Genomic DNA, 25,772 nt, shown 5'->3' with positions numbered 1-25,772 from the left:
AAAATGCTTTGAAGATACGACATCGCTTTAAGATAGGAAGGTACTGGGTGACTTTGTAACCCATGGGGGGAGTCTGTTTACTGTACGGGATGATGGGTAGGAACATTCCTAACGCTTACTGTGGGACTATGAAAGTAACAAAGGGGAAGAAGGGACAGAACAGCTGTTGGAGGAGATAGCTTCACTGCTCTCCAGAATTGCTGGCTTTTCTGTAAATAAAAGTGAAACTGTTGATCTCTCATCTGCTTCTCTGTTGATTGGCTTGGGTGACAGGTGGGTGGACTCCTTGGTCCAGCAACATGAGAGCCAGAAACACTCAGAGAGTGATGGGCAGAATGGGGAGCTGAGTTCAGGCCCTCAGCCTGACCACAACGTCTCAGTCACAGAGAAAGGAGCTTTCCTTGGCAGACCAGGATGGCAAATCGCATGATGTTATGATAAGAAGAACCTCAGGAACATTCACGGAGCAACTGGTATAATTGGATCCCCATTAGTGCCGTTAATGTCTGAAGAAAGGCATGTCCACCACGAAGATGGTTGGTCAGAGTTGGTCTCCCCTGGAAGAACTGGGAGGCAAAACCCAGAAGAGTGTGATCCCCCAGAGACAGCTGGAGCCCTCACCTCGTGCCTGCCTCCTCACCAATCGGCTGCCCTGTGGGTTCTAAGCTTTATTTTCAGCACCCTTTCATCAGATAAAACTGGGCAGCGGCCTGAAATATTCAATAGAGCAGGGCCAAACATGGTAACAGGGGCAGCCCAGAGGCCACATAATTGGCACCTTCTGCTCAAGAAGCACTAGAGAGGCTCTGAGAAACCCTAGGGCTCCTTGGACCACAATCTCCAAGGCCCTCAGCGAATCTGTCACTTTTACTTTGCAGCTTTAGAGACTGAGGCCTAGAGAGATAACAGAGCTTGTGGCATAGCAGGGCCAGCAAGGCAGGAGGCCTGACTTGCAGGGCGGTATAAATGCTAGTGCTTCCTATTGCCCATGAATAGCTAAATACTAATTAAAAACATACTGAAACAGTACACTAGTTAAAATAAGCAATAATATTAAAGCAAGCTTGTTAATATGCTCATATTAAGAAAAGTCTCTTCTACCCAAGCATTTTAAAGGATGGGAGAAGGGACAGGAGACAGGATAAAGAAAGAACAGGTGGGGGGTGGGGTGGAATGTCAGGAAAAGATGGTAACTCATCAGATTCAAGGCCGAGAAGCAGCAGACAGAGGGACCAAAGGGCCCAACATGTCTCTTAACCTTGGCACTACTTGGTCTATACCCGGCTTTGCAAATAATCCCACTGGGTGAAATATCTAACTGGAAATGGCACATATAAGCCCACTTCTTTTTTTGCTGATTGAGCTGAAGTAGCTTTGTGACTCTGTTAGTTTAAAAGACACAAGGAAAATCTATTGGAGGTTTCTAGAAAGTATTTCCCTCCTTGATAAAAAGATAGATTTCCTCAAGGAGAAAGCTTTTCACTCTTTGTTTTTATCTCGTAAGGATGAGGGAGACATTTTGCTGACATACCCAGAGGGCAGAGCTTGAGTCCTCCAGGTAATGTCCAGTGGCTGCCCCGCCTGAACTGCCTCCTCCTCAACTTCCTGTTATGCAAGTTTAATGCTCTTCTCTAATTTAAGTACGGCCAGCGGGACAGCCTGTTACTTGCAGCTGCAGCATTTTAATTGGCACAGAGGAATGTTAGCTCAAAGGTGGAAGATAAGGAAAAGCTTCCTAAAGAAAGTGCTTTGGAAGTTGAAATCTAAAGAATAAGTAGGAGTCAAGCAGATGATGTATTGGGGATCAGCCCCAAACTATAGGGTGAGTCCCCTCCCAGTGGCTGGAGGAGACAAGAGGATGAGGAAAAAATGAATGATCAAGACACGAAGAGACGCCTGTAGTCCCAGCTACTCGGGAGGCTGAGGCAAGAGAATCTCTTAAGCCCAAGAGTTAGAGGATGCTGTGAGCTGTGACAACATGGTACTTTACCAAGGGCAACGTAGAGACTGTCTCAAAAAAAAAAAAAGACACAAAGAGAAATTTTTTAAAGAGTTGGGTCAGGGAACTGACTGCCTTCAAGGTGTGCGGGAGGACCCCTGGCAATCGCTAGCTCTGAGCTAGCTCCATTTTTTTTTTTTTTTTTTATGCAGTTTCTGGCCAGGGCTGGGTTTGAACCCGCCACTTCCAGCATATGGGGCCGGCGCCCTACTCCTTTGAGCCACAGGCACCACTCTGAGCTAGCTTCACTTTTTATTTACGGGGATTGGTGTGGGTTGGGGGAGGCTTAACCCTTATGTCATGATTCTTATTGAGCTTGCATTTCTAACCAAACTATTTCTTTAACTAAGTACTTTAATTGCATTGATTTACTTCTTGCTTTTATCACTCTGTATTACTTTTGATCCTAACACAAAATCTGGGATGGGAACACAGTCCAGGTGCAGGATGTCAAAGCCAACCCTAATTAGTGCACATAAACCCCAAGATGAGCAATTAAACCCCTGGGAAGCCTGTGGGCAGTCAGGTGCTGTTGCATACTGAGAAATGGGAGAAGAGGGGCCCTTTCCCTTCACCTTCCTGAGAGACTTTTCTTTCCTATGAGATCAAGTGTTTGCTGATTTCAGCCCCTTAAGCCTTCTCTCCTACCACCAACCCCTGTACTCCCTCCGAGAACAGTCCCACCTGCAGGAGCCTGGCCTCTGGGTGCCCTAAGACCTTGAGGCCAAGTCTTGAAGTTTCAGCAAGAAAACCTGCTTGTCTTCAAGGGCCAGACTTCAAGCTGTCCTCTTGCAACAGACTTTGAATTTCTCAGCATAGGTCTTGTAGGCTGAATGTGTACCTGCTTTTCTCTGACTTCCCTCCTGTCTCTGTTCCCTTTGCCCATCATCTGCAATCATTTTCTTAATTCGATTTCCAACCTACTTAATAACAAACAATTGGGTATTGGTTTTAAGCTTATTAAATCACTATTTCTAGCAATGCAAGCACATTAAGATATGATTCTTCCCTTAAGTGCCCATATTTCCACCCTCAGTGATGAGTTAGAAAGAGGGAGGAGAGGAAGGTTTTCTACTAGAAGGACTTATCTGCAAGAAGGGACAGAAGAGGCCGTGAAGCATTTGACAAACTGGAAGAAGCTGAGGGTAGAAATATTGGCAACAGCCAAGTCATGAAGGTCTGGTTAAGGCCTTTGGACTTCTCAGGACATTTGGAAGCCACGGAAGGTTATAAGGAGGGAAGTGACACAATCAAGTTTATATTTAAAAATATTACCCTATTGAATGGATTGGAAAGAGGCAAGAGTAAGTGTATGGAATCCAAGTGGAGGTTATGATCATAGCCCAGCAATAGGAGAAGATGGTGGTTGGACTAGTGAGGGAGGAGACAGGAAATAGACAAACTTGAGAGATATTACACTAATAGTATAGTAAAACTTGGTGTCTAGTCATAGGATGTGATAGAGACAAGTCAAAAATGGGCCCGGTGCAGAGGTTCACACCTGTGTTACCAGCACTTTGGAAGGCCAAGGTGGGAGGATCCTGAGACCAGGAGTTCAAGACCAGCCCAAGCAACATAGCAAGACCCCATCTCCAAAAAATAAAAGAAAAGAAAAGAACTGGGCATGGTGGCATGAGCCCACAGTCCTGGCTACTCAGGAGGCTAAAGCAGGAGGATCGCTTGAGCCCAGGAGTTCGAGGCTGCACGGCACACTAGCCTTGGTGACAAAGTGAGACCCTATCTCAAAAAAAAAAAAACCCAGAAGTTTGGCTTGAGCAACTGGGCAGGTGGTGGTGAACTGACAGGCAACAAAGGAAGAGGAGCAAGTTTTAGAAGAGTAAAATGAGCCCAGCTCAGGACACTGGAGATGTCCAGTGGAGATATCCAGCAGGTTCCTGGACATATGAATCTGCTAGGATTGATATTTAGGCTAAACAGATAGATTTTGGAGTCATCACATATAAACACCATCAAAGGTATAAAGTTGTATGGGTTTGCCTTGGCAGAGGACAGGGAACTGGGCAACATAGAGGTTCAAAGTATGAGCGAGCTCCGGGGCCAGACTGTTGGAATCTGAGTTTCCTCACTAATTGTGTGACTTTGGCTATGGGACTGAACCTTTCTGAGTCCTGATATTCTTATTTGTAAAATGGGGTAATGAAAGTACCTACCTCATGGAATCATTATGTGTATTAAATAAATTAATGCATAAAAAAGCACTCTGAACAAACCTCAACTCTCAGGCAAGAGTAGTAGTAATGTTAATAGTGATCCAGGCACAGGGAAGAGTCCAGAGGAGGCGGTGCTCGCCTTGGAGTTCAGGGGCTCGCTGAACAATGAGGGCAAGAGCCCAAGCCTGAGATGTTCACCTGGGCCTTCTGACATACGCCTTTGGCCCTTCCAACTCAGCCCTACAGGGGGAACTCATGAGAAAGCATCCGCTGGAGTATGTTTCATTTGGTCTTCATAGACCTCTTAAAGCATTTGTTGATTCTCAAAATTAAAAGAAATGGAACTTACTGTGAAAGAAAGTTCTTTGGCATGGCTTTCACAGACGACCCCTGCTTCATTGTTGCTCTCAAGTGGCGTGAGCACATTCCTGGGACACCCCCACCCCCCACCCGAGGGGCTGCGGGAAAGCCGTGGCTCTCTAACCCATCTACAGCACTGGTCAGCAGCAGAGACTGCTCTCCAAGAATATCTGTGTGTTTCTGTCCGGTGCCTGCTGTCCCAGGGCCCCCTCTCTGGTTGTGTGATAGCTGCTCGGAACACCTTCCAGCAGCAGCTGCATGCCCACCAGCTCTCCGGGGGCCACCTTGTGGTCACCATCACTCAGCCCACAGAGGCACAGCTAAAAACAAACAAACCCATCTCTGTGCTGAGACTTCTGTGTATCCTTTACATATGGTTTTGGAAAAGAAAAGTAGGAGAAACTGGATTTGCAAGCCTCACCCTCTCAACTACTAGGAAATCTATAAAAGCCCGAGTAACATTTCTAGCTTGAGCATATCAGGTTTTAGGCTTTATATGGCAGAACCAAGCTTCCCAGCCCTCACAAAAGATCTGTACACGGTGAATGAATAGTGTGATATCAATTTTCCTTTAAGAGTTCAGATACACATACACACATGCACACACACACACACACACACACATTCATAGGGAAACCACTGGGGGAAAAAACTAAAATGGGACCTATAATTGTCTCTTAGTGGTGGGACTATGATTGATTTTTTTAAAAAACTTTTTAAACTTTTTTTTTTAAAAGTCTGTCTTTCCTATTTCACTTAAAAAAAAAAAAAACCTGTGACTTATAGTGACTTTTGAACAAATAGAACAACAAACAAAAGTTCCCATCACTCAGCACCACCACCCCCAAAACCATCCTCCTATGGCCATCTCATTTATTCCCCACCTCCATACTATTTTGAAGCAAATTTATGGTTAAGTTTTTAATTGCTCTTAACACTCTTCTATATTTTCTATTTTTTAAAATAAAATACAACAATATTTACTTACACAATCAGGGGAAAACATATAATAAAAACTAATAATTTAAAAGAATTCAAAGATGTTAAAATTGGAAGACAAAACATAAAAAATAATCCTCCCGAATTCAGTTTAAAAAGTTCCCTTCCCACCACTGCCTGCAGCTAGATCAGGAGTCACCTGCCTCTGAGCTGCCAGCCTGGGCATATCCCTAGAAGGCCAAGAGGATGACCGGAGATGGACAGCCGCCCTCCCAGACCACTACTGCTGAGCTTCAGCTGTGTCTACGCTATAGCCAAGGCTGATACCAGCTGGGCTGTGATTCTCTTTGTCTTAAGACAACAGGACTTACCTGTGGCACCAGGTTTATAGCTTCATCACCAAACACCCTGCTTACCTCACAAATTGGTCATCACCGGTGAGAGTATGGAGGATCTGACCTGAGGACTCAGTGACAACCTGCTGTGCAGTCTGCTTTCAGTTCTCCCTGAAATAAGAGGAAGCTCTATCCTAACTGCATGTTATATTCCAGGGTATCCGGGCTGCTACGCGTAACTGAGAATGGTCCTCCGTCTTCCAAGGGAACAGCACAAATGCCTAAAAGAACCCAATGATAAAGTGGTAATGCTGTACTGTATTCATAAGGAATAGACATCTGTATGTAAATAGGATATTTGTGTCTGCATCCCAAAACACCTTTGGATGACTTATTTATTTGGAAATATTTCTTTTTTTTTTTTTTCTTCACTCTGTTGCCCCAAGTGTCTTAGCTCACAGCAACCTCAAACTCTTGGGCTCAAGAGTTGCTTTTGCCTCAGCCTCCTGAGTAGCTGGGACTACAGGTGTTTACTACAGCACCCAGCTATTTTTAAGAGATGGAGTCTCAACTCCTGAACTCAAGCAACCCACCCACTTCAGCCTCCCAGAGTCTTGGGATTACAGACATGAGCCCCCATGCCCAGCCTGGAAATATTTCTTGATAGATAATCCCTAGTGAGGTAGAGGAGAGAGTAATAATCTATTTTTTACATTGTTTTTTATTCCTGCAGATAGTTAAAGACAAGAGTACTTAAGGTTTCAAGGTAATTAATCAGCACTAATGTTCAGAAGTTCCAGAATAGTGTAACACCAATAGGATATATTTGTAATCAGTAAAATAAACTTACTCAAATGCTCTCTAAGGACCTTTCATCACCACTGTGCTCCAATTCTAGGCACACATGGGTCTCTGCCTTGTCCACGTCACTGTCTACTGACCACAACAGCTGAGGCAGCCTTAGGACTACAGGGCCTGCCTAACTCACCCCATTCCACACTTTCCAACCTGTTCTGGCTTTTGTCAGTTTCTGGAGTTGGAGTTAATCTGATAGCTGGGAGCCAGGATTCTGCATCCACCTGATCCCAGGCAATACCCACAGGTAGCTGGAGGAGCAAAAGTCACCATCCAACCCTGCCTCCTGGGTCTAAATGATGGTCAGCCTTAGGCCAATGAAAGCAGAAATGTGGACTTTCTTGGGGTCGGTCCTGGTGTTACTTGGCTTAATTTTATGACTAAGAACATTAAGTTGCAGATTTCAGAGGCAAAAGACCTGGGATTGTCAGTTGATTTTGTAGATATGTATAATTGATACTTTCTAGAGCTCAATTCTTAATGGGCTGGACTTAGGGACTCACTTCTAATAAACAGACTATGTCAGAAGTGTTGAGATGTCATTCTGAAATTTGGTAAGAAGACTGACTTTCATCATGGGTTCTCTCTCTTGGATTATTTGTCCCAGGAAAGCCATTGCCAGGTTGTAGGGAAGCTCTGTGGAGAAGCCCAAGTGAATAGGCTGGGAAGTGGATCTTCTCATGCCTGCCCACAGCCACACTAGCAAGCTTGGAAGCAGATTGCCCTCCAGTTGAGCCCTGAGATGCTTACAGTTGCAGCCTTGAACTACCCACCTGAGCTCCTCCCAGATCCCTGATCCTCAGAAACTATGTGAGATGACGGATGTCATTGTTCTAGTCTGCTAAATTTGAGGGTAATTTGTTATGTTACAATAGATGACTAATATCATTTGTAGCCTGATGCCACCGTGACTCTCCAGTCGTCTGATGTCTGCTTTCCTGACCCTTCAACTCTTTAGCTATAGAAGGTGGGTGATGTTATTTCTGCCTAGGAGCAATCATGCTTGCCAGGACTACATTCAATAACGTGCCATAAACAGGGCTATTTAAAACTCAGCTGCTGATGTAATTTATGGATTATAATTGCCATCATGATTATTTATTAAATGGAAAAGATTAAGTGTTTCTTTTGCTACCAGCTGTGAGCAGATGAGCTGTTGCCCAGATTAGCCTGTTGAGCATTTGGAGGCAAAGACTCTGGCAAACAGCTGACCCTGGGGCCCACCCTGAGGGCCTTAAAGCACTGAGAACTCCTGCAAAATTTAAACCAAATGGAAACAAAGTGACAACATCTCCTACTCACAACACACCAACATCCCCTACTCACAACACACTGTTTAGAAGTGTATAAAATACAAAAAATACCTCCCAAACACACCTGGAGCCTCCGTGGATCCAGTGGCTGGGGAAGGCTGAGCTGCGAAGCAAAAATGCTTTTCTGGAGGGCATTGCTCAGTGCAGGCAGCCCGTGGTACATGCCATCTGTGACTGACTGGTAGGCAGGAATGTTTCCAGCTGCCAGAAATGTTCTCCTTCCAAAATATGGGAGGACATGACATTAAAGCAGTCACTTAGGCTTCTAAAGCTTAAAACTTTCTTCAAAGTTCCTGAAGCAAGATACCATTTCGAGATGCTAAGAGGTTTCCTCCTCGGCCACATCATCTCAACTCCCTCTTTACACACAGCCTCCAGGGGAAGGTTGATGTACTCTAGATTAGCCTCATCCTACAGACCTTTCTGCGATGGTGGAAATGTCCCATATTTGCACTGTCCTAGATGGTGGCCACTGGTCACATGTTGCTGTTGAGCACTTGAGATATGACTACTGTAACTGAGGGATTGAATTTTAAATTTTATTTCATTTAAATCAATATTATTCAACTCCAACAGCCCTCTGGGCTACTGAATTGCCCAGCACAGTTGTAGCTCTAGATGAAAAGATATCAGCTGTTTGTTGAATTGATTATTTGAAGACCAATAACTGAAATGACAGTCCTTGATATGCAAACCAGATTTTAAGTCTTAAACCGCCTTGATGTTTGGGAGAGAAGAATTTTTGTTTTTTTTTGAACAAAACCTGGCCCTGTATATCAAGAACCACAAACCCCAAAGACTAGAGCATGGAATTTATACCATTAAGTCAGAGAGAAGGAAGTATGCAGGATAAATTAGAATGATTTTCTTGCCCAAAGGAAATCAGAGTTTAACACGCAAGGGAAGTCTATTTCTAGAGCTTGGTTGTAATGGAGGCCTCAGGAAAGACGCAGATGCAGGGTAAGTTGTGGAGAGGGTATTCAAGAGCAGAATCACCTTTTGCCCAGATCCTCTAGAACTGGCCCAAGTCCACAGATGGCACACAACAAAGGGAAGGCGACAAGCATGGCTGAGGGCGATGTCCCAGAGACTAGCAGACTCTCAAAGAGGGGAGAGAGCCCTGGCAGTTCCTGAGCCCCCACAGTGGGTATCCAAGAGGGTGCTGAGGGCAGCGCCTGTGGCTCAAAGGGGTAGGGTGCCAGCCCCATATGCCGGAGGTGGCAGGTTCAAGAGGGTTCTGACCAGCAGGCCAACCAGAAGTGGCTCGAGGGTGGACCCACTAACCCACAACAGAGAAGGGTGAAAAGGCTCCCCGACTGCCAGGATGATTTACAAGCACCCCCAGGAACTTACGTCACCTCTGAGAGGAATGGAGAAGAAGGGTCAATGCCCAAACTTAAGGGTCAGTCTTACATGCTGCCTTGATAGCTGGAAAAATTGGGAGAGCCAGGAACGGCCTAGCCACAAGCCCCCCACCAACTTCGCTCCCACGGATAAGGTCTCCTGGTCTAATAACCCTCCTCCTGACAGGGAGCAGGTACAGCTCCTGCCAGAGCACGGAATGGTTCAAATATATCAGTCACATCCTCCTGTGGGGCCTGGGGAGCTTCATGCTGCAGGTATCACAAAGCCTGCCTCCCCTAGTCCCTGCCTGTTCGCTCTAAGTGGCCCTGCCTGTGTGACCTACAATGTTCTCTTCCCCCTGCAAATAAACTGCAGCTGATGCCATCTGTCCATTGTGGGGTGTTGTGTGTACAGCCATCCCCATCCCCCTGGGAGCAAGCAAGACAAAAAGGAGGCAGTTAAAACAAAGGGAAAGGGGAAGAAGCTCAAAGTCCCTGATTTTAATCTCAAACTGATCGCTTTTAAACTCCAAGTATGACATGGCATTGGAAAGTTCAGTCTTTTGCCAGCAGGCGGAAGTTAAAGACTTATGAACTTAAGTTCAAAGACAGATAAAGCACTATATTGCATATTATACTACAGGATATCCCAAAAGTCACCCTATGTAAAGTTACCGTACAGAGGAAAAATGAAAAATTATAGCTAAATGTACCTTTCTTTACAAAACATTCATTAAAGAATGTTACAAAGAGGTGGCTAATATGTAGAGAATATTTTATAAATACTTTGTAAAATGCCGTAATGAATATTTTATAAATATTGTAAAGCAGGGGCATCCAACCTGCAGCTGTAGGCCACATGTTGATTTTGTGAGGAATTTTTTTGCTTATCTGTAGTGTCAAACATCACAAAAAATATATATGGACTTTTTTTTTTTTTTGAGACAGTCTCATTATGTTGCCCTCGGTAGAGTGCTATGGCTCTCACAGCTCACAGCAACCTCAAACTCTGGGACTTAAGTGATTTTCTTGCCTCAGCCTCCTGAGTAGCTGGGACTATATAGGACTATTATAGGCACCCGCCATAATGCCTGGCTATTTTTTGGTTATAGTTGTCGTTGTTTGGCTGGCCTGGGCTGGGCTTTAACCCGCCAGCCTTGGTGTATGTGGTCGGGGCCTTACTCACTGAGATACGGGCCCCAAGCCATGGACTTTCTTTTTTTTTGGTCATCCTCTTTCATTAGTGTTTGTGTATTTACTGTGTGGCCAAAAACATCTTTTATTCTTCTAATGTGCATCAGAAAAAAAAAAAGGTCTGACGCCCCTGCAGTGTAAAGGTACATTTAGCCACAATTTCCCATTTTCCTTGTGTATGATGACTTTAGAGGTGACTTGTGGGACACCTTTGGAGGGTAAAAATCATAACACCCTTTTTACATTTTAATGAGTATTAATAATAAAGGATAGTTGAGTACTGTGAGATAATAAGACAATGGATAAAATAATTGATAAATCGTTTTCCTGATTTATCGTGATAGCTCATGGAGGATGGAGCCTTCCATCATTTGAAGTTGCCCAAAGGGTATCTAAGTGTTTTCTCCTGTTTCTCTGTCTTTCATGTGTTTTCTGAGGATAATCAGTGGGCCCTGCCAGGGAACTGTCTGAGATGCAAAGTCTCACAGGGGCTTTTGACCTTGCAGCCTGGTGGGGTCGGGGGAGGCCCAGCTGCTCACCCCTTCCTATAGACTTCTGGGGCACTTCCTGCGTCCACACCTCTCTCAGAGCCTATGGGCATACATGTCTTCTAAAAATGATGGTACCCAAAAGCAGAACATTCAGACAGAAATGGCGACTCTGGGCCTCAGCACAGAAGCAGAGTGTCCTGCACCTGTCCCTGGCTGGCTCCTTTCACATCCTTCCTGCTCATCTTTGCCACCACCCATAGAATTCTCTCTCTCTCTCTCAGCCTTGGTGCCTAGCTTGTTCACATCTTATTTGCTAAGCCCTTGATGCACTCTCTTGCCCCCAGCAAGTACGTGTTGAACTTTGGAACAACCAAATGCTACAAATGACCACAGTTCTTGGCAGAGGTTAGAGCCTCAAACACAGCCTTGTGCACATACGAGGTCTATTAACTTGTGGTTGCTTGGAGACTCTTCCAGAATTATCAATGCAGTTCAGATGTACATGTTGCTGCTCCAGAATCACAGGGTATGAGGCCCTCTCTGGAGAGGCCAGAGTCAGATTACAGGCACCACCACTGATCACATGGGTTACTCCTTTTCTCGCTCCCCCAGTTCCTCGGTCCTTCCTAGGACCCTGCCCACCCCTCCCAGTGGAACTGCACCTCAGGGAACCCTGCCCTATGATGCTACGTAAAGGCGCCTCATGGCAACACCCAACATTTTAAACACTACATCCTCTTTGATTTCTTCCCTCTCCATGGATTCTGTATTTGGAAGGATTTTTCTGCCAAACATCTATTAAGTATTTTCCTGTTTTAAAATCAAATCCATATCAACCTCTAGTGCAAGCTGCAGGAGGAAACAGGGTATAAATTAGGAGCAGGGCTCTGGAGTCAGACAGATCGTATGAATGAAGTTCTACTATAATAAGCCATGTGACCTGGGGTAAGTCATTCAACTTCTATGAATCTCTATTTCCTCGTTTTATTTTTATTTATTTATTTTATTTTATTTTATTTGAGACAGAGCCTCAAGCTGTCGCTCTGGGTGGAGTGCTGTGGCATCACAGCTCACAGCAACCTCCAACTCCTAGGCTCAAGTGATTCTCCTGCCTCCACCTCCCAAGTAGCTGGGACTACAGGCACCCGCCACAACGCCCGGCTATTTTTTTTTTTTTTTGGTTGTAGCCATCATTGTTGTTTGGCGGGTCTGGGCTGGATTTGAACCTGCCAGCTTAGTTGTATGTGGCCGGCACCTTAGCCGCATGAGCCACAGGTGCTGAGCCTATTTCCTCATTTTAAAAAGTGGTGTAATAATAAATACCCAACAGGGTTGGCACATGGTGGGAATTTAACCAAAGCAAGTTCCCTCTCCCCCTTATATCACATAGTTCTCATGATTCCAGTTTGGAGAAAAAAAAAAAAAAGAACATGGCATTTTCTGTACCTGAAAAGCTTTTGAGCAAATGTGTCTTTTTCATCTTGCCTTTGGAAATCCTAAAAATAGCTGAAACCCACTCAGACCCTCAGTCAGCAAACCCTGGCCTGAGCCTTCTTTTAGAGTGGGTCTAAGCAATGCAGTTTGCCAGCAGCACTCAGGATTCAGGGAAAGGCATAGAATAAAAGGCCCATTGTTGAACCTGCCACTCCCTCATAAAGTCAGGTCTCCTCGGCCACCCACTACAGTAACTTTATTCTCCAAGCTGTTCTGCCACACTCCCACTGCCTTGCTGTCCATAAGTAGGGGAGCTTCCTGGAGACCCGTCATCTTGTGTGTGAGATGCTGCCCCCAGCATGATACCAGGCAAGCTGGTTCAAGACACGGGGAGCAGGGAACTCACAGGCCACATGCTAGAGTTTTTCCTGGAGGTAAGGCTGGCACACAGTCTGCAAAGGGGCTCTAGGAGGTGACAGTTATGGTTCTTTGCTTCTCAGATACTGGAGACCATAGCGATAAGCCAGGCCCAGTCGGACAGCCTTCTGTGTGTCTTTCAGAAAGCCCCAGACAACCCCGCAGTGTGTTTTAGTATCTGCATGTTTAGAAACTCTGAGTAGGTGAGCACTACAATAAAAGTAAATTCAGAAAGGAGGAGTAACCAACAAGAATTCACAGACTGAGAGGCTGGTGTTTCTGTCCTTAGAGACTCCTTGATGCTCTCCTAAATCAGGTTCGCTGCAGGAAGTTACTGTATCTTTGTCTCTGCAGGATATTTCTTCAGATTTTCCTTTTCACCCTACCCACCCTGATGTCAGAATCAACATCAACTTTAGAAATACTAAAGTCACATTAGAGGCACCTTCCATGTCATGTATTTTATTCTATGCTACTGAGGGATTTTTTCTTTTCTTTTCTTCTCCATTTCTCTTTCTTTCTCTCTTTCTTCCACCCCTTTCTTCTATTCCTCAATTGCAAAAAAAGTCTATTTTTTAAATTAAAGATGGAAAACTTTTTCTTTTTCTTTCTTTCTTTTTGTTTTTTTGAGACAGAGTCTCAGTATGTCACCCTCGGTAGAGTGCTGTGGCATCACAGCTCACAGCAACCTCAAACTCTTGGGCTTAAGTGATCCTTTTGCCTCAACCTCTCCAAGTAGCTGCGACTACAGGTGCCTGTCACAATGCCCCACTATTTGTTGTTGTTGTTGTTGTTTAGCAGGCCCTGGCCAGGTTTGAACCTGCCAGCCCTGGTGTATGTGGCTGGTACCATAACCTGCCACTAGTACTCAGTGCTCAGAAAAGCACTGAGTTAAGGGCGCCAAGCTGAAGAACTTTTTCTTGAAGGGCCAGATAGCAGTGTTTCTGGCTTTGACCCTATAGCTTCTTCTTCTTTTTGAGACAGAGTCTCACTGTGTTACCCTTGGTAGAGTGTCATGGCATCACAGCTCACAGCAACCTCATACTCTTGGGCTTAAGCAATTCTCTTGCCTCAGCCTCCCGAATAGCTGGGACTTGGGTCTACAGGCACCTGCCACAACACCCGGCTCTTTTTTTTGTTGCAGTTGTCATTGTTATTCATCTGGCCCAGGTCAGCTTCAAACCCGCCACCCTCGGTGTATATGGCTGGCACTGTATACACTATGCTACAGGTGCCGAGCCAACCCTACAGCTTGTCTTGCAACTGTTCAGCTTTGCAGTTGTTAGTGCAGGGGTAGAGACAATCCGTAAATGCACAGGTGTGACTGTATTCCAATAAAACTTCATTTGTCAGACATGATTGCAAGAGGGACTTACCTAACAAATGCAATCAGTGTAACCTGGCTTATTGTACCCTCAATGAATCCCCAACAATAAAAAAAAAAATCTTCATTTGTCAACACTGAAATATGAACTCCATATAATGTTCATGTGTCACAAAATGCTATTATTTTATTGATGGTTTTCCAACCACAATGTAAAGGCCATCCTTCACCCAAAGGCCATGCAAAAGCAGGCAGGGATCTCTGGCAAGAGTTTGCCAACTCCTGACTTAAGTAGATGAGATCGGCCAGAAGCAGTGTACCAGCCAAGTATCCTCCTTCAGTGCAAATGATTCAGCTAGTATTACAGATAAATTTGATCCTTAGGCATTTCTTGAATTGGCTAATAAATAACTCCTGCAGGTTGATGTGCATGCCCAGAGATGAATGATGGGCCCTAGGCAGTGTGACTCCAACCCCTCGGAGGACGGCTACTGGGCTCCATAAGGCCTTTACCTAAGATGGCAGAAGAGGTCCACAGGTGCAGAGTAAAAATGTTTTGTGCCTAGAAACATGCCTAACCAGCAATCTCAGCTAACCTAGACTACAGAGAGGCAGGAGCCAGATTTTAGGTGACTCCACAGGGCTATGACTCCCTGTTGCCCTTGAACTATGTCCTACCCGCACACCCATGCTGCTGGCATTCCAGGTAAGAGTTCAGTTCCTTCTTTTCAAACTCCGGAGAAGCCTTCAGCTTATATAGGTGAAAAGTTCTTGGGGTAAAAAGTCATATTTGCTCAGTCTTTGTGAGCTCTGGGCAGGGCGGGAATTGTCCCAAACTTCCTGTCTCTTCTGATTATTAAGGACTTTCTCCCGTTTGTAGGTTCAGTACTAAGTAAAATGATTCAAAGAGATGACATTTATCTTTCAGTTTCTCCTTTTCTCCTACTGTAAGTAAAAAGAGAGGGTCTTCAGGGACTATAAACATTTAACCAAGTTGACCAGTCAACCTGTTTTACAGCCTTTTTGTCTGTGAAGTCTGCAGCTACCCAGCTGGCTACAACTAGCACCTGGCAGACCCTGGCAGCTTACAGGTCAACTCAAGTCCAACTTCCTCATTGCCAAGCTAAAGTCTCCACCCCGGGAAAAACTCTAGCTTCATGACTATAGCATGAGACCTATTTGCTAACATGACAAACCAACCACACACGCACAACGGGAACCTCTCCCCTGCAAGGGATGGGATGCACCTTTTTCTTTCTCTACTGCCCCATAATAACCCCACACCACTTTCCCTGTGGGAGACACAGCTTTAGAAAATATTCAAGGTGCTCTCCTTAACTTGCTACAAGTAATAAAAACTCCTACTGATCAAGACATTCTCATTGAGAGTTGTTACTCGCCAGGCAAACAATCCCTGATCTTTTGGGTAACACATCTGATCCCCAGGTGAGACCTTGACTGGGCCCTGATCTGACTCCCCTGTCTAAAAGGTCAGTCAGCAATGGGCTGTGGAAGCCTGACCTAAGCTAGCTGTCTAAGTTGTTGGCGGGGGTTGGAGAGGGAGCTGGGACTCCTCCACTGGCGTCCAGTCCACTGGGCCACAGGACCTCCCCAAAGGAGCGGAAGTGGCTCTGTCGAGGCGATAAGTGGTAGTGGGTTCCGGGGACTGAGTAAATGAGTAGCTTGGGTCTGATGGTTCAGACTCTGGGTTGTCTGGGGTGGAATCTAGGTTAAGGGATCCAGGGTTGTCGGGAGACAGAAGGACTCCCCTTCAGCTCATCTTAATAAGGGGAGCCTCCAACATAAAGACGAGGACAATCGTCTGTTGGGTATAGCTGTAGGACTAAGTGTTTTTGTGGCCCAAGTGCGTGTGAAGTCTGGACTCCTCTCCCTCTGTTCTGTGGTGGACCCTGAGATACTGGGCTTCAATACTACAGAAATCACTGTCAGGCCACCAAGGGGTTGATGAGGAAGGGCAGTGTAAGGGGCAGGAGAGAACAGAGAGTGAGTGTGCACCCCTCACAGGGAACACCTCCCATCAGTTAATCCACCGGCCTTCCCACTGCCTCAGCTGATCCTTTGCTACTCCGCAGCCTCCTCAACATGATGTCCTGGGCGGCCACCCAGATGGAGCACTGACCAGAAAAGGGTAACCCATATGATCTTCTCCCCAGCCCCCAGGACCTGCACGCTGGGGCGGCTGAGGTGTGGTTGCAAGCAGAAAGAACTAAGAACATTCGGTGGGTTAAAACTGGGGGAATCTCTGTCACTATAACCCCCAGCGGAAGCCTCTTGAAAGGTGGAATCAAATTCTACACAAAGACCCTAGATTATGGGGAGCCGGGTTTCAATACCAGCAGAGGGCCCCTTAGAGAGCCCGCGTGAAAAACTCTTTAAGCACCACTTGTTACCAGACAGCAAATGATATTTTATTGCAATACAGCCTGTCCCAGTTAATTCTATTACCTTTGGAAGTACCCCAGTATTTCCTGAAATGTCAAAGAAAAAAAAAAGAAAAGAAAAGACTGAAGTAGAGACCAATTATAATATAATTCACTAATTGGACCTATTTCTCCAGGAACAAGACAATGGGATAAAATGCCCTGTATACAACATTTTATGATGTTGATTATGGAGGTCCTTTATCAAATCCCATCCTTAAAAAAAAACTGCAGTGTATATAAACTGGCCAGAGGGCCAGACATTTTTCTGTCACTTTTTGAAGCCTGTGGAAAAGAAGAATCAGTCATGCGGGGACTCACAGGAAAGGGGGTGAGTGCGTCCCTCTGTGCCCCTCTGACAAGGGAAGCCAGGTCCTCTAGCCCCACAGAGAACTGAGACCTTTACCAACACCAGAACTAGCCCTCTTTCTTCCTCAGCAATTAAACCCTCAGCACCTGCAGGGGAAAACAGACCCCACCCCCTCCCCCCACTCCCCAGCCCCTCTCAGGCTCTTCCCAGCTAGTCCGTGGGCAGTGAGAACACACACAAGCCCTCTCTCCAGGGTCCCCAGGTCTCCATCCTACTTCTCAGGCTCCGGAGTCAAGTGCCCTCCGTTCCTGCAGACGGAGGGTGTGAGGACAAAGAGAACCCAGCAAAGCAGCTCCAGGGGAAAGCAAACTGGGCCCTGAGTAGGAATCCAGAAAGGACGTCCAGAAAGATACTCCCCGCTTCTTCACCTGTATGTTCAGTTCCTTACAAATTCTGACCCTGGGGCTTCCAGAGCCCAGAGGGCTAACAACTGACCATCCTGACAATTAGTCAGAGGCTTTACTCTGACCTGCTTGATTAAGCTACAGGCTCAGGAAGCTATTTGTCAATAAAAAGAAAATCAATTAGCTGGATTTTTTTGTTCTGCTGCATTGACATCCTAAATCCAAGAGTCTTTGAAGATCGGAATAAAGCAGTGAAGAAAGAGAAAAACACAGTTTGGTACAATTCCCACATTTCCATTCTCTAAGGATGCGCATGTTAATGGGGAAGCCATGGTAACCCAAAGGTAAGAGGGCAGCCTCCTGGGGCCTCCCATCGTATGAATACACACACTGGCACACTGGGAATTAACCAAAAAACCCCAAACCAACCAACCAACAAACATACAAACAAAAAAAAAAAACCCAAAAAACTAATTTTGACAAAGAATAAGCAGAGACACCCTCCCACCCCATCCCCAGATAAAACTTACTTATACTGGAAACATTATGAATTTTAATACAGGCTAATTTTTCTATCAGAGTCATGATTAATTACTTAAATACCTGTAAAACACTCTTTTTTTTTTTGTAGAGACAGAGTCTCACTTTATGGCCCTCGGTAGAGTGCCGTGGCCTCACACAGCTCACAGCAACCTCCAACTCCTGGGCTTAAGCGATTCTCTTGCCTCAGCCTCCGGAGTAGCTGGGACTACAGGCGCCCGCCACAATGCCCGGCTATTTTTTGGTTGCAGTTTGGCCGGGGCCGGGTTTGAACTTGCCACCCTCGGTATATGGGGCCGGCGCCTTACCGACTGAGCCATAGGTGCCGCCCGTAAAACACTCTTTTTAGGTGTGGAGTACAAAATATAATAGTCTCTTCAAGGCCAGAGGTAGATAGATTTATTTATAAATAAATAAATTGGAAGCCAATTCTATAAGCTTTAGAAGTGCAATGAAAATTCTGTCTTTCTGCTCAGTGCCTGGTAGCTCAGCAGCTAGGGTGCCAGCCACGTACACCAGAGCTGGCAGGTTCGAATCCAGCCTGGGCCTGCCAAACAACAATGAAAACTACAACCAAAAAATAGCCGGGCATTGTGGCAGGCACCTGTAGTCCCAACTACTTGGGAGGCCAAGGCAAGAGAATCGCTTAAGCCCAAGAGTTTGAGGTTGCTGAGAACTGAAGCCACAGCACTGTACCCAGGGTGACATAGTGAGACTCTGTCTCAAAAAAAAAAAAAAATTTGTCTTTCTGAAAAGTAAATAAAGGTTGAAAAAAATAAACAAAACCCTTAGAAATAATAATCTTCAGTAGTGTAAAAATATTACTCCCAATAAAAGCTGAACATTGAAAGCATCAATTATTATGTACACTGTTTTGAAATTACATTTAATAAAAGCAAGAATGTTATGGTCCAACAAGAACATATTCTACACAGATAGCCTTGGCAGCAGCACATGTTTGGCAGCCACAGTGTTCTGGATCTGGCTCTGCCCCTGACTATTTTAAGCTCATTATCTAATCTTGCCAAGAGTGGCCTCCCCGGATGGTCACTCAGCAAATACTGCCCAGCAGAATTAACAGACAGGATTACTGTCCAGCCTTACCGGATGAGATGCCTCACCGCAGCATCGAACTGCAGAAACATCACCTCCCTCCGGACAAGGAGTGTCTGGGCCACCTGGGTGGGGTCCTGGGAGTTCTCGAGGCTGTCAATCATTTTCTGCAGTTCTTGAAGTTCACATGCTAGAAGACAGACAACATTTTAGTAAGACAGTGTGGAACACAGGTTATTATAGCTAACCCAGTAAATCATCAATTCACCTCCAGAGCCAACCTGTCACCTAAACAGTCTTCCTTTTCTTTGTGGGTGTACTAATTATACATTTTGCAAGGCCAGCAGCAAAGCCTTAGGCACTAGAACCCAAGGTCTAATTTATCTCTCCTTCCTTCCTCCCTCAGGAAGATAAAAATTTCCTTTTGCTTTTCAGCACAATAAGATCATGCTGTTGAAAGAAAAGTTTTAAAATTTATAAGGCTATGATCTCAGAATAGACCTAAAAAGAGAAATCACATAGTCCTCGGTATCTCCATTAGGGACTTGAAATTAGTGTTGATTATAAATTAGGACTCATTTCTTGTTGCCATGCTTTTCAAATTAGCCCTCCCTGTCCCTGCCTCATGAATTAAAGAAGACTCAAGACCATCCAAAGCAAGTAAAACATGCAGGCGCACACATATGTGTATAAATATGCGTATATATCCTCGGAGATTCTAGTCAATTTGAGAGGAGGTGTGGGGAATCCCTATTGGGCTTATTTCTTAGACCCTTATCTCAAGAATTGGCCTGTGTATTACAAAGTTTATGTTCATTTTAGTTGAAAATTTATCTTAGGGGCCTTTTGGGGTACTCAGTGCTGGGTCGTGGAGCGTGGCCTGTGTCAGATGGCTGTCCTAGCTTGCTGCTGGCACAGAGGAGGAGGAATTCAGCACAGGAGAAAATGATGAGCCCTTAGGGAGCACGCTTGGGCCTCACTCACAGGGCTACCAGGACGTCAGCTAGTCTGAAATGCTCATCACTCCCTGTGAGGACAGTGAGTTTTCTACCCTTAGAGGACATCCCTGTTATGGGAAGAGGACTGTGGAAGTTGGTTATTATGTCTTGATACATAGCTTAAGGCAGGAGTGAGATGGGACAGCATTTCTGGAGATGCTCTTTTGACAACTGCTCTGGCTGCAAGCAGCCCCCTAACCCTCCGTAGCCCAGTACTGGGCCTCCTCCAGCACCTGCCAGCTAGGGGAGCAGAGGATTGTGGGAGTGGGGGAAGCTGTCCCAGGAGACTGGGAGGGCAGGCCCAGGGCTGAGAACAGCAGCTCAGACTTGTAACGTATTCTCCTGGCTCAGGAAGGGATGAGCAGTCCAGATTTCACAACCACTGAGATTTTACATGCAATAGGAAAATGTTTTTTATTATTTTTTCCAGCCCCAGATGATTAAGTTTAATCATCAAACTTTTTATGACTCCTCTGCATCTAATGGTCCCCACGGGCTGACAAGAAGAGTCACCAGAAGAGGAATCAGATTCCCCTTGCGGATGACACAAGCACTTTTGTGGTGCTAGAAGGGAGGCAGGGCGGTCAGTAAGTCTTATCTGTGCAGGCCAGGTGCATCTGGGCTGCAAGGAATACACGCTGTCAGGCTAAGCAGCAACCGGGGGAAATGTTCACAATCCTTTCAAAGACAATGAAAAAAAGGAGATTAAACTGCAACAAAAAAATAGCCGGGCGTTGTGGCGGGTGCCTGTAGTCCCAGCTGCTCGGGAGGCTGAGGCAAGAGAATCACATAAGCCCAAGAGCTGGAAGTTGTGTGACGCCACGGCCAAGGGCAGTAAAGTGAGACTCTGTCTCTACAAAAAAAAAAGAAAGAAAGAAAAAAGGAGATTATAGAATTTCATATACCCTGTGATGAAAGTTCTGTCAAATGTAAGATATATTTGGACAAGGGCTAGAAGAGAGTAAAGATAAATAAAAATATTTCACTTACTGGAGTGGTTAGATCACAGGTAATTTTTTCTCTTTTCAACATTTCCTTTGTTTATATAGTTTTATTTATATACTCTGGCATGTGATCACTTCCCAGCAAAATAGTTAGGAAAACAGTTCCTACGCAGCATTATCCCTGAGATGCAGACGCGGAGGGGAGCTACCCTTCCTTTAATATTTTACTGACCTTTAAATCCTCGTTCCGGCTTTCCTTTCTTTGTGAGGTCACAGTGCCTGGTGCCCAATGAGCAAGACCAGCAGCCTGGCTGGGAGGACGGGCAGGGAGGATGCGGCAGTGATGGAGTGGGGTTGGGAGGGGACCCTGTGCTGGGAAACCTCAGGAAAGGAGACTTTTCTCATGTCTTTCCCAAGGACGATTCCGTTCGGGGAGAGAGATAGAGAGAAAGGGACAAGGACAGAGAGAGGCGGAAAGAGATCACAGTGGCCCCATCTCCACGTGAAGACTCAGAGCCAGCACATTGTGTTCCTAGTTTGTCTTGAACGTTCCTCACGCCTTAAGTTGAGTGTCTAGAATTTGGGCTTTAATTGGCCTCCTAATCCTTTACAGAGGAAATCACAGTGTCAACTCCCACATTCCGATCACATCCTCTGCTTCCCACTGACTCCAAAGGAAGTCACCAGCTTCTGGAAAGGTGAGACTTTCACTGTGTCCTTAGAGCTGGTCTGCGGTATCTAAGAGCTATTTTCTTCAATCAAGTGGGAGGACCAGAAACTGAAACTCTGTGTTTCCCTTTTAAAAAATGTTTTAAAGCATATACGTCCACAAAAGTAATTTTATCTAACTCTAAATAGTTCTGAGATGGCTTAAAGGTACAGACTTGGATTTCATCTTTCACCTTTGTTCTCTTTGCCTCCCCTGAGAATTACCCGAGGAAATATGTGGCCTAGTCTTTTTTAAAAAGATGATTATGTTAGAGTGAGGTTTTGTTATTTTTTTCTTTCAGTTTGCCCTTTCTTTTCAGCAAAACAGAGCGTGCAAAACTTTGCGCCTTCTCCCTGGCAGACACCGTGACAAGGAGTGCATCTCTACATGTACACTTTGGAAAGCCTGAGCCTCACATACCTCAATGGTTTCCAGGTTTTACACGTATAAATAACAAGAAAACAACCTCCTCAACGCTTGGGCCTCATTTCCCACTGGCGGATGGATGGGTCCACTTCTCTGGACTGGCACTGCACAGCCTGCCTGCTGCCTTCACCAGCGTTCTTTCCTTGTCTTCCCAGGATTGTCCTTCCGATTTCTCCACTAATCCAAGTCCACTCCTCCCCCCATCTGTGCAACTGTCTTCACATCGCCTCCCTGAAGGCTCTGCCCGGAGCACTCTTTACTCTCAGCTGCTGTAGGACTTCCTTTGGGGTGACCTTGCTTAGAAACAGGGCTCTGGGCCAGACATAGTGGTTCGCGCCTGTAATCCAAGCACTTTGGGAAGCTGAGGCAAAGTGGATCACTTGAGCTCAGGAGTTCATGACCAGCCTGAGCAAGAGCATGACCCCCATCTCTACTAAAAATAGAAAAATTAGCTAGATGTTGTCATGGGTGCCTGTAGTCCCAGCTACTCAGGAGGCCGAGGCAAGAGAATCACTGGAGCCCAGGAGTTTGAGGTTGCTGTGAGCTGTGAAGCCACGGCACTCCACCCAAGCCTACACAGTGAGACTCTGTCTCAAAACAAAAATCAAACAAACAAACAAAAAACTCCATAGTTCTGGCTCTCTCTACTTCCTTTTCAACTCCATATAACACCTGCCTCCCGTCGCAAGGGCAGGAGGGCCCTTATCTTGGCCTCTTTCCTTTTTCCTGTGCCTCATTTACAGCCTAGTCCCCACACCTTCCAATACCTAGCAGCTCCCATAAGAGTGTCTTACTTTGTTTTCTGAGTACACCCCATTTATAACACTCCCCAAATCAGTTAAAGAAAAGGATCTAAGAGTGCTTTGGAGTGGCACCAATCTTTAGGTGCTTGTCTTGAAGACTTGCTAGTCGTGCTGAGAGCTCATTAGCCTGCAACAGTTCTGTGCCTTCTGCTGGGGGAGCACTCTGGCCTCCCCCTTTCCATGACACGGCTGCTCAGACACAGGCACCTACCTTTCTCCCAGATCAATACCTATCCTCCCTATGTCTGCCACCTGAACGTTCATCCACCCCTTCCGCGTTTCTTAGCACAACAGAAATCTACCTGCCAGTGACATCAGGGTCCCCTCCAAATGTATTTCCTTTAAGCACCCATCAGCCTGAGGGGAATAGATTCAGATTGAATCACATTTGTTTGAAAACCACTGGGTTTCAACAAGTGTGTGAACTAATTTCTTAGGTTCTTCTCAATCTTTGAAATCCCTGGCTACTATGCTATGAGATTTTGCTGTTCATTGGTTAATATTTATAAGGATAGTGACATTATTGGGATGGGAGTCACATTATTAAAATAAGATCAATGTCCCTGCTTCTGATAAATGCTGCTTACTAAACATTTCAGTGTCTTTAATTTATCTCATGTGTTTACCTTAGAACTTGGTGCTGAGTTAGAGTTCATGGATTAGCACCAGGGGTATACAGCTATGGTCACTGTAGCTCCATCATTCTTACAACAGAACTATTAGGTCATTGGTAGCTCGCGAGAGCTGTCTGCAAACTTCTTAACACCAAGTGCTTGGCTCTAAGCGTGTCACTTGGGTTCATAAAGGCCAGGAAGGGAAGGGGAATGAGGAAAAATGTAATATTTAATGGGGGCTTATCTATCCTTCTAGAAGTTTTATAAACATGTATATTTCGATCCACAGAACATCTCTACAAGACAGGTATTATCACCCCATTTTACAGGTGGACAAATAGAGACCCAGAGAGTAGAGTGCCCAGCTGCCAGTAATCACATGGCAGAGGCAGGGCCTCTCACCTCCTGCCTTGGTGCACTCTGTGGTGCGGCCTATAAATGTGGACTCAATCAGATCAACGTGCAGTTTGGAGACAGCACATAATGAGACTTTTCCTTTGCCCTTCTTATCACTGTCATTTATGAGAAAATATTGTACTTCCATCTTTCCAAGTATTAAGAGCTTCATAGAATTTCAGCTAAATATTGAAGGTGATTTTAATCACTTACCAATGCCCTCAGTTCTGCCCCAGTCACTTCTCAAAGAGTGGGTCTTAGAGAAAATTCGAAACATGCTGGAAAATTGCCAAGTTAGCAAAACTGAGAAGATAGGCCATGATGTCGTGGAGAGGAGCTACCAGCTGTAGAGTTAGCTTTAAGGCTCTAAAAGCTGCCTGTGAGTAAAATAGGTATAAGAAAATAACGTTTTAGGAAGTTTTGAAGAGGCATTTAAAAATATATGAATACTCTTTAGGTCAGGGACAATATCTTTAAATAAGGATATTTTGGTAAACATTTTCATAGCATGTACAGGATAATATCTTAAAAAGAGAACAGCAAACCTATTTACAAACGAGTTATATACCTTGGACAAGGTGACTCATGTTGGGGGGGGGTTTAAAGCAATGTGTTTCTTTGTTTAAAGTCATTCATGGCCATGCACACATCATAATCTTTGCTGTCAATGAATTGACATAATGACTGTCAATGAATTACCAGAGTCACAAACACATTCGTAGCAGGTAGTTAGACAACACCTCCTGAGCATATATACCTGTAAGCAAAGTGTACATATTCATCAACATAGTTTAAACCAACACATAACTAAAGCCAAACTCTGGATCTTAAATAACCATGTTCAAGAGAAGGAAAAGTGAAAAATTAAGATCTGCCTGCAGAAGGCACTATTTTTAGGTTTGCTTTTTCATGAAAAAGTAAGATCTGCCTGCAGAAGGCACTATTTTTAGGTTTGCTTTTTCAAAATCTGAAGTCTTCAATGAAAGACAGGGAGAAACCTAGGTTGCTAAACCCGTTTTCACTAAGGAAGGAAAATCAGAAATGCCCCCAAATGCCATTTTCAACTTCACATTTGATTTGTTTAGCAAACACTTATGTATTTTGTGCATTTCTATATCCACTTTTTAAAAAATGATTCCTGGTCTTACCCTCTATCAGTAAGCTAGCTAGGGAGAACAACCCCTCAAAAACCAGTAACCTGCTGAGTTGCAGGTGTGACCTCAAACTCTCATTAGCTTCAGTCCATCAGGATAGAATTTTTTGAAGAGTTTGGGAGGAAATTGAGGATGAATAAGGAATGTCTGAAGCCTGAATTAATGTTCATTAGTGACCAGGGAGGATTAGAAATCACAGAATAATGAAGAGGGCTTATAATAAAGCAAGCAAATGTGTTAGGAGCTATGAAAAGATTTCAGTTATCAGATGTCTCTGCAAAAAACAAAGATGTTCTCTGGAACTGATAGGTTTAACTATGAAACAAAAAAGAAAAAAGCCAGTTTGCATTCTGGTACACATTTAAAAAAATTACCAACCACTTCTGGCAGAGTTTTGAACATAACCAGCACTTCAGAAGGATGGGGTATGAACCATAAATTGAGGAAGACTTTTCCGTCAGCCAACAGCAAACATCCTGGCCGGGGCTGAAAACTCCTGCAGCAGGAGAAGAAAGTAGCCGTAGTGCAGCAATTCCCTCCCCACAAGGAGGCTCTGAGCATGACCTGCTCCTTTTAGACCACTGCGCTCCGTCACCCCCGCCAGGGCCGCAGCCCCCTTTTTCAGGCCACTCCCAGGGGGCCAGAGTTACTTATAAATCACTCACCAGGGAGAAGAGCAGTCGTGCTGATGGGCTGACAGTAGCCTAAACTGCTGGAGGAAGGAAGGAGGCGGGGAACAGCGTGGTAAGAAAGGAAAGGAAGGCTGTGAATTAGACGGCCAGCATCGCCCTGCATGGTACATATT

The 25,772-nt window shown here is 45.1% G+C and overlaps 2 pseudogenes; both read right to left on the bottom strand.

Annotated features, from left to right (window-relative positions):
* LOC128585535 (coiled-coil domain-containing protein 162-like) overlaps nucleotides 1-428 on the bottom strand; it is a 49,851-nt pseudogene extending 49,423 nt beyond the window's left edge.
* A 5,565-nt stretch (nucleotides 429-5,993) lies between these two features.
* Nucleotides 5,994-25,369, bottom strand: LOC128586825 (coiled-coil domain-containing protein 162-like; annotated as a pseudogene).
* Nucleotides 25,370-25,772: the final 403 nt, after the last annotated feature.

This window comes from Nycticebus coucang, chromosome 5 (assembly GCF_027406575.1).
Source record: "Nycticebus coucang isolate mNycCou1 chromosome 5, mNycCou1.pri, whole genome shotgun sequence".
NCBI classification, from domain to species: domain Eukaryota; kingdom Metazoa; phylum Chordata; class Mammalia; order Primates; family Lorisidae; genus Nycticebus; species Nycticebus coucang.
This window is presented reverse-complemented; position numbering and strand designations above follow the sequence as displayed.